Raw genomic sequence first — 9174 nt, forward strand, 5'->3', positions numbered from 1 at the left:
AAAGTGACTGCTCACATGGCTGAAGTTGGCTTACTCTTTTACCCTATCATCTACCATAAAGCAGGTGCTCAGTAAATATTTAATGAATAAAACAAACATGGAGACAGGTGTGTCAGCATATGAATGGATGAAGAGTTGCCAGTGTAGGCCCTTGGCTCTGCACACATTTTTCCAGTTCTAGCTTGTTCAGGAACCTGTGGTGACAATGACCAGAAATGGCAAGAAATCATCACTGGTAGAAATACAAAAGAATTTTCCCTTCCCCTAACTTAGAGTTAACCTTACTCACTACTGTCATACAGTAGCCTTGCTCATTCACTGAATGACAACAAATTTGAAATATCAAATTTTCCAATGTATTGTCTTAATTCTGACTTGTAATATCTAAATTCTGCCAAAATGAAGACTTACACATTAGAAATCCTTTAGTCAATTTTCCATGAAATTTTTACACATCACAGTGAATCTTTAATTTCTTCTATCACTGATAAAATTGGGGGTCATCACCTCACCATTTAAATTGCATTTGTTTAAGTTATGCATTATGCAATGATTATGATTGCAATGATTATGCAAATCAATGATTTAACCAACATATAAAATATATTCAATATATATATTTTTAAGCATTGTTGGATTACGTTTTATGTATTTATGCTGTGATTTTCACATGGGCTGCTTGTTTACTGTAAAGTGCCTTGGTGATAAATGATTACCTACAAACTTGATGATCAATTATTAGATCTAAAAATAGTCATCATATTCCAGTTTATATGCTCTGCACTTTGCTTCAAGAGAAAATAATAACATGAATTTCAAGATTCTTATAAAATTATAATTGCTATATATATTTTCAATAATTAATTTTCCAGCATATAAAGCAATATATTTAAAAATCAAAAGCCTCCTCAAGAAACAGGGAATATACATGCAATTAGGTTAATATGGAGGAAGAGATATTTCTACACTATCTCTGCAAATTTCTCAAATTTATGTAAGAATAAATACTTTAAAAGAAGTAGTGAATGTTAGATGGTTTTTCAAAAAAGATATTTATTTATTTATTTATTTATTTATTTATTTATTTATTTATTTATGAGAGAGAGTGCAAGGTGAAGAGCAGAGTGGGAGGGAAAAGTAGAATCCATGCTGAGTGCAGAGCCTGATGTAGGGTGCTTCCAGGACCCTGAGATCATGACCTGAGCTGAAATTAAGAGCTTTTAGGCTGAGCCACTCTGGTGCCCTGTGATTTTTAGATTTTTTAAAAAAACTTATTTTTATATTTATGTACAAAGTTTACTAGAAAATGCAAATACCTGGAATGTCTTTTTGACTAATAACATTTTATTAATATTGTTTTGAATGAAATTCATCTGAAAATAATAAGATTGAATATGGATATCAGTAAGATAATTCATAATGTTTACAATCAATTCTATTATTTTCTGTAAATCTTCCCTGCTTATAAAATGAGCTAAAAATGCTTAAAAACCATTGGGACTTCTTTTTGACAAACTTAGTTGTTATAATCTTCCAGCATCTTTGTAGAACATCACTTTCATATATTACATTAGCTAAAATCATCAAATATCTTGTTTAATAGAGGCATATTTGGAGGTACCAAAGTCTTTGTTTTTGTTTTGTTTTGTTTTAATTTATTTATTAGAGAGAGTGTGCCAGCATGAGTGATGCCAAGGGCAGAGGCAGAGGGAGAAGCAGACTCCCCGCTGAGCAGGGAGCTGGAAGCCTGAGAGCCCAGGGTCTATGTATACTTCTCCTTTCTGCCTTTCAGTACATATTTCTGAGTTGAATTTGCTTTTTCCTGAAATGCATATTTTAAGTTTTTTTTTTTTTTTTAATGAAGTTCTGGAAGTGTTTTTTTAATTATTTTGGTAAAGGTGTAAAAAATATTTGGGATTAAATGGATATGTCCCCCTCCACACACATACAGGCTATGTTATTAAAATAACAATTGTTTGCTAATATCAATTGCATTCTTCCTGCTTATACTTACTTTTTGACTCTCTATGATTGCCCAACTAATTAAATTTATTTACCTTTAAAATGTATGACTTCCTTCGTCCCTTCCTTCTCTGTGAAGAAGCAGAATAATACAATAGTAATGGTGTTTCAGTCAGAGATAATTTGGAGGGATCTAGCTTGTAAAGGTGCACGAGGAAAGTAGTAGACTGATCCTATTTATAAAGTGAATCTCTGCTAATGTCAGTTGCTGAATAATTTATAAAATAAAAAAATACTGCCCATCAATAAGGCTATTGTACTTTTTCAGAGTCAATTTCCTAAATATTTCCTGAAGCCTATTATTTGGAGAAACAATGGTACTGGCACTAATCAGTATGCAATTTTGGATGCTACATGCTAAGAAGGTCTTGAGCTGACTTCCAAGTTTTACTAGTGTCAGCTAAAATAGTCTTCTTCATTCTAAGAAAACTAAAGGGTCTTCCTCTCCACCAGAAGCTATCTAATTATGTAAAGAAAAGTGATTAACTGATTATGATGAATAAATTAATCTCCAAGGAGATGCACAAATTCAGACATTTCTAATTAGTATAATTTTCATGGGACAACTAGAAAAATTCTCTGTTCTTATTAGCAATGATTAACAGAACAATAACTAATTTTTGGCAGTTCCATACAAAATCATTAGAATCACCCTGAGGACATAGATTAAGGAATTGTAAATTCATAGAAAAGTTGATAAAAAGCTAAAGTAATAGCCTTAACAGAAAACTCTGATTCTACTTGGAAGAATTTTTATCTTCCTTTGTTATGCTCACCATCATCATCATCATCACAACTGACAGCTTGAGAAACTACTGTTTGGCTTGCAAGATGATAGCATTCTATATGATGATGAACTTCAATCCTTACCGCAGCCCACTGAGGTCAGTGATATTATCACCTCCAATTTATGATCACACAAAATGTAAACTTTATTTTGTTTGGTCCTGATTAACCTCCAGTTTTACTAGATTGGCTGCTTTAAAAAATTATCACTAATATTGTAATTGTTTCTAAAATTTTATTTGAATAGTTAAGGTAACTATGTTCAATTTATTATACCCACAACTGAGCTAAGCAATGTGAAAATGTATGAAAGAAATGCAAGATAGTTCTAACAATATTCAATATGCTATATGTCTAGATAGGGCACATTTTCACCACAGGTTTAATATAATAGTTCTTTGGGGCAGCTCAGGTGGCTCAGTGGTTTAGCGTCACCTTCAGCCCAGGGTATGATCTGGATTGAGTCCCACATCAGGCTCCGTGCATGGAGCCTGCTTCTCCCACTGCCTCTTTCTCTGCCTCTCTCTCTCTCTCTCTGTGTCTCATACAATATATAATAGTTCGTTGTTTTTATTTTGATCAACAAATCAGACCAAAAATGAAGACTAAACCAATGTTAGAATATGTGTTTTTGTGAGACTTAAAGCAGAAATATATAAGCATAATTCATTCATAATAGAACTGAAAATTCTGTAAGAGTGTATCATAGGACATAAGATTCTAAGTTGATTAACCAAATGTGATTGAAAGACAATTATCAGGAAAATAACAGAAAAAATAGCATAAAGGAAAACAAAAAATACATTTTAACAAACAAAGCTACCTTATCATATAAAATTTATGTGTGAAATAGCTGCTTTTAAAAGTAGGGTCACATAGGGAAAATGGGACACTCTGAATTGTTTTTGTTTCATTCATCAGACGTTAAAATGTAATCTTAGTGAAAGTAGTATACTTTTTCAATGAAAAGATGTCTATGGTATTTATATAGATTTCCGGATCCTAAATGTCTACTAGAATTAATTTTCAGAGGTTCCTGGGTAGCTCAGTCAGTTAAGTGCCCAACTCTTGATTTCAGCCTAGGTCATGATCTCAGGGTCATTAGATCGAGCCCCAGGTTGGGTACCATGCTGAGCATCAAGTCTGCTTGGGATTCTCTCTTTCCCTCTCCCTCTGCACCTCCCCTCCCCTGCTCATAAGCACTCTCACTGTCACACACACACACAAAGAATTAATTTTCAGATATTCTTTTTTCTTTCTTTTTAAAAAGATTTTATTTATTTATCCATAAGAGACACACACAGAGAGAAGCAGAGACACAGGCAGAGGGAGAAGTAGGCTCCCTGTGGGGACCCTGATGTGGGACCTCATTCCAGGACTTCAGGCTCATGACCTAAGCAAGAGGCAGATGCTCAACCACTCAGCCACCCAAGTGTCCCTCAGATATTATATCCTATAGACATTCACAAAAAATGTGCTTATCCATCAACTGATCAGATATAAACAAATAATATTTGTCAGACTATGAAAACTTTGCCAGGATTACCAATGAACATTAAATGTAAAAATTAAAATGTATAGTATGAATACTAATTATACAAAAACAACAGTCACTTTGTGAAGACAAATAAAGTATTTTGTCCTATGCCTTGTGAGCTTTCATATACAGATTATTAGGTACTTGGCAGAGTAAACAGCAGATAACTAAAAGCAAATGTGTTATGGCACACCTACTGGAGATTAACCAGAAAGAATCATAAAGAATATCTGAAAATGTAACTTGATAAGGCCAAAGAATCCAATTAATGACATACATACAAACACAACCATAAATAAGTTCAAACTGCTCCAGGGGTTTTCTTTCTCACTTAGGGCAATGCCCCAAGTTCCTCAACTGGCCAATATGGCCCCTCATAATTGTGTCTCATTTCCCCCCTCACTCTTTAAGCTTCAACCTTACTGGTCTCCCTGCTTATGATACTCTAGTCATTCTTCCCTATCAGGACCTCCCCATCTACCCTTGCTCCTCTCTGGCTCACTGCCTTCAAAAAATGCCTAGACTAACTGGCTTCCCTCTACTAGATTTTCGTCCAAAGTCACCTTTTCTTTTTTTCTTTCTTTTTTTTTTTAATAAACATTTGGAATTTTATTTAAAAAAAAAAAAAAAACATCACAACCATGAACATTGTTACAGTTAGAGGCCCTCTTGGTTCTCCACAATGATACTGAGCATGCTCACAAGGGGTTCCCATTGTTTAGTCTTTAGTTAAACAACCATCTTTAAAAGAAGGAAAAAAAAACTCGGCACACTACCATTTAACTTGTTTTAATGTTTCTTCACAAATGGTGAAAAATACTAAAGTACAGACAAGGAATAATCATAATGTTGTGGCCAACATTATAAATATGGAATTATAGGGATCCCTGGGTGGCACAGCGGTTTGGCGCCTGCCTTTGGCCCAGGGCATGATCCTGGAGACCCAGGATCGAATCCCACATCAGGCTCCCGGTGCATGGGGCCTGCTTCTCCCTCTGCCTATGTCTCTGCCTCTCTCTCTCTCTCTGTGACTATCATTAAAAAAAAATAAATAAATAAATAAAAATAAAAATAAATATGGAATTATAAATTTAAAACATTTTCTGGTTTAAAAAATAAATCTGGTAGTCGGTGCAGCTCTGCGGGGCCTCTGCGTCTAGCAGGGCCGGTCCCTGCGCCCCTGACGGTGCTCGCCTTTATCCATTTTTCCAGGTCCTCCACGCCGCCTCTTCTTCCTCCCTCTGTTCCATCAAAGGTCCAGGGGGCCCACCAGGCCCGCCTCGTCTTCCTCCGCCAAAGCCACCTGGGTCCATGCCCCGGCCACCACGGAAGCCCCCTGTGTCTCCACCGCGGCCACCTCTGAACATCCCACCGGGACCACCGCGGTCCATGAGGCCACCTCTTCCTCCCCGCAGGCCACCAGGGCCGCCTCTGCCACGGTCACCGCCCGGGGGCGGGAAGGGTGGTGGAAGGAAGCCTTCAGGCTTCGGGGCCTTACACTGGTTGCATTCTGTTCTCCAGGCGAAGTTCTGGTTTCCACACCCCGGATTGGGGCACTGCCAGTCCCCAGCTCGGTGCTGGATGTTTCCTCCTCCAGATGGGTACCCTCGGGAACCCCGGGGTCCTCTTGGGGGAAAGCCACCTCTGTCTCCTCCATGGCCTCCCATGCGACCTAGGCCCCCTGGACCTCCACGGAGTGGCGGTGGCATCCCTCTGCCCTCACCGGGAGGCATACCACCCCGCATGCTGTTCATTGGAGGTTTCTTCCGAGCAAGAGAAACCTTAAGTTTGCTTCCTTGAAAATCTTTCCCATCAAACCACTCCACAGCAGCCTTGGCAGTTGGTGGGTCTTCATAGAATACTGTAGCATCACCTTTGGGCTTTCCTGTTTCCTTGTCCAAGTAGATATGGATCATGGGTTGTCCAGTTCTCTTGTTCATCTTAACAACTCCACATTGCTTAAAGAAGTCAGCCAGATCATCTAGAGTCACATTGTCATTTAAGCCTTGCACATAAATTGCACTGTTGTCAGAGTCTTTATCTGGATCTACAGGTGGGCCTAGATCAAGATCTGGTCCTTCATCCATGGGTCCACCAGGCTTATTGAAGCCACCTCGCTCTGCAGCGCCCATTCCACTGCATCCTCCTCCCCGCCCACCTCTGCTCATGCCTCCACAATCAAATTCCCCTCTTCCCCTGCCCCGGTTATCAGGGCCACTCATGCTCCGGTTCTCTCCTGGTCCGGAAAATCCTCCAGACTCCTGCCCATAAACACCCATGCTACTGGGGTGGTCCTGTCGGAATGAACTCTGCTGCCCGTAGCTGCTGCTCTGTTGGCTATATTGACTTGGAGCCTGGCTGTAGGATCCAGTTTGGCGGGGGGATAACTAGTGGGCGGCTGCTGCCCATAGCTGCTTTGTTGACCATAGCTACTCTGCTGCGCATAGCTGCTTGGCTGCCCATAGGTGTTCTGCTGAGAGTAACTGCTCTGATCATAACTAGTCAGCTGTGTAGAGGAGTAGCTGGTAGGAGGATAAGATGGTGGTGCTGTGACTGGCTGCATGGGGTAGCTCCCAGGTACCTGGGGATAACTGTAGTTACTCTGCCCATATCCTAGGCTGGGCTGGTTGTAACCCCCTGTGCTAGATTGAGGTTGACTAGTCTCAGCGGGTTTGTTACCATCTTGTGGTCTTGCAGGTGTGCTGGCTGCTGGCTGCTGCCCATAGGCTGGGTAAGCCGGCTGAGTGCCATATGCAGACTGAGCTGCAGAGGAGGCCTGGGTGGTAGTGACCGTAGCAGTGGTGGTATCATAAGCACCAGTGCCGTACCCCTGGACAGGCTGACTGTATGCCTGGGGGGCAGTTGGAGTAGTATAAGCAGCGGGAGGCTGTCCATAAGAAGTTGCATAGGTGGTCTCCCATAGGTCGCAGTGGTCTGAGCCTGGGTATAGCTGACATCAGTGGGCTGTCCATAGGTTCCATAACTCTGCTGCCCATATGCCTGGGTGGTCTGTGCATATCCTTGAGTTGGTTGGGAGGTGTATGTACTGTAGCCCTGCTGGGCTGCAGCTTGGCTGTAGGTACTGTAATCCGTGGACGCCATTTTCTCTCCTCCCCTCTCATTCTCTCCCAAAGTCACCTTTTCATTGGGATCATCTATGGCCAGTTTTTTTTTAAATGAGAAGTGCTCCCCAGCCTGCCACACAACCATGTATGTTTGCCACTGATCATCATCTAAAATTGCCAGTGCTGTATTTTGAGTGTCTAGAATAATGCCGACACATAATAGGTGATATATACTTGTAATTATATAGTAATAAATGTGCTTAAGTAATTGTAGTATATACACCATATATTTGTAATATATGGTGTATATTTGTATTGCAAATATATTTATATATCTCAAGAAAATATATATATATAATTTATGTAGAATGGTAAAATGTTTGTATCATACAAACACATTAGTATATGTGTGTGTGTGTATGTGTGTGTGTGAGTTAAATGAAACCCATTGCTCAGTATAAAAGTTGGGCAACATGGTATAGTAGAAAAAAAGTTAGGGCTAAAGACTCACATATGTGAGTTTTACTTCTGGTTCTTCTGCATTCCGGCTATGTGACGGGGAAAAGTAGAAGGGCATTCAGAACAGAAAGAACCTCATGAGGAGATTCAGATAGCTAAAGGGAAAAAATATGCATTATTCGAGAAATGCCGAATTTCCCAGAGGTGCTACACTCTTGATTGGATGCAAGGAAATGCTTAGATAAAACTGGAATTATAATTGGGTATTGGAGACTAGAAGGATTATAAATTTGACTCTTTACAGTAATACATTCTTCAGAAAACTCCAATCTTAAGCAATTTGTTTGCCTTTATTTGGATTTCTTCTGTCCATAGAAACTCCTGATTACTTGAACCAATGGTAATTAATATCTCTGAAGTGATCTAGCTGAAGCTTCATTAAGGTATACCCAACATCAATATTCAAAGAAGTCAAGGGACTGGCAAAATTTCTCTGTAAGGGCCAGATAGTAATTATTTTAGGTTTTGTGGCCATAAGGACTCTGCAGGAACTACTCAACTCAGCCTTTGATGATGTCAACATCTAGAATGGGGGTGGAGAGACACCTAGTTGGCTCAGTCAGTTAAGCATGTGCCTTGAGTAGGGTCATGATTCTGAGGTCCTGATATCGAGCCCTGTGTCCCTCTCACTGCTCAGGGGAGTCTGCTTCTTCCTCTCCCTCTGTCCCTCCCCACTGGTTGTGTGCTCTTTCTCTCTCATAAATAAATAAAATCATAAATAAATAAATAAACAAAAAAATAAACAAACACATAAATAAACAAATAAATGTATGTGGATGCATTTCAAAAATATTTTATTTTTTTAAAAATGTGGTAAGCCAGATTTAGCTAAAAGGCTATAGTGTGAATGCAGACCCCTTATTTAGATAACCATTCAGTAATAAGGTCAACATTGTTTTCCAAGTCATACGTGCCAGGAGTTGTTCCAAGAACAAGAACTTTTTCTTTCAGCATGCAAAGAACCTCTGAGATAGGAATAATTATTATATCCTCTGCCCATTTTTATGGATGAGAAAACTGAGTCAGAGTAATTAAGCATCTTCCCAAAGATCCTACAGAAAGGAAGAATCCATTTTCAGACATGGGCAGCCTAACTCTTGAACTCATTTTTTCAATCCAAATTCTGCCAGATTTCATGTTGTGCATGTCATTAAGTTTATCTTAGAGTGGAGTATTTTTAAAACAAATTAAATTTTGCACTAATTAGCTGCCTTCAGTTCCCTCAAATAGAAACTTTAAAAAATA

The 9174-nt window shown here is 39.3% G+C and overlaps 1 pseudogene; it reads right to left on the minus strand.

The window, feature by feature from the left end:
• Window positions 1–5501: 5501 nt before the first annotated feature.
• LOC100685921 lies at window positions 5502–7470 on the minus strand (annotated as a pseudogene).
• Between the last annotated feature and the right edge of the window lie 1704 nt (window positions 7471–9174).

Source organism: Canis lupus, chromosome 6 (genome assembly GCF_011100685.1).
Source record: "Canis lupus familiaris isolate Mischka breed German Shepherd chromosome 6, alternate assembly UU_Cfam_GSD_1.0, whole genome shotgun sequence".
NCBI lineage: Eukaryota > Metazoa > Chordata > Mammalia > Carnivora > Canidae > Canis > Canis lupus.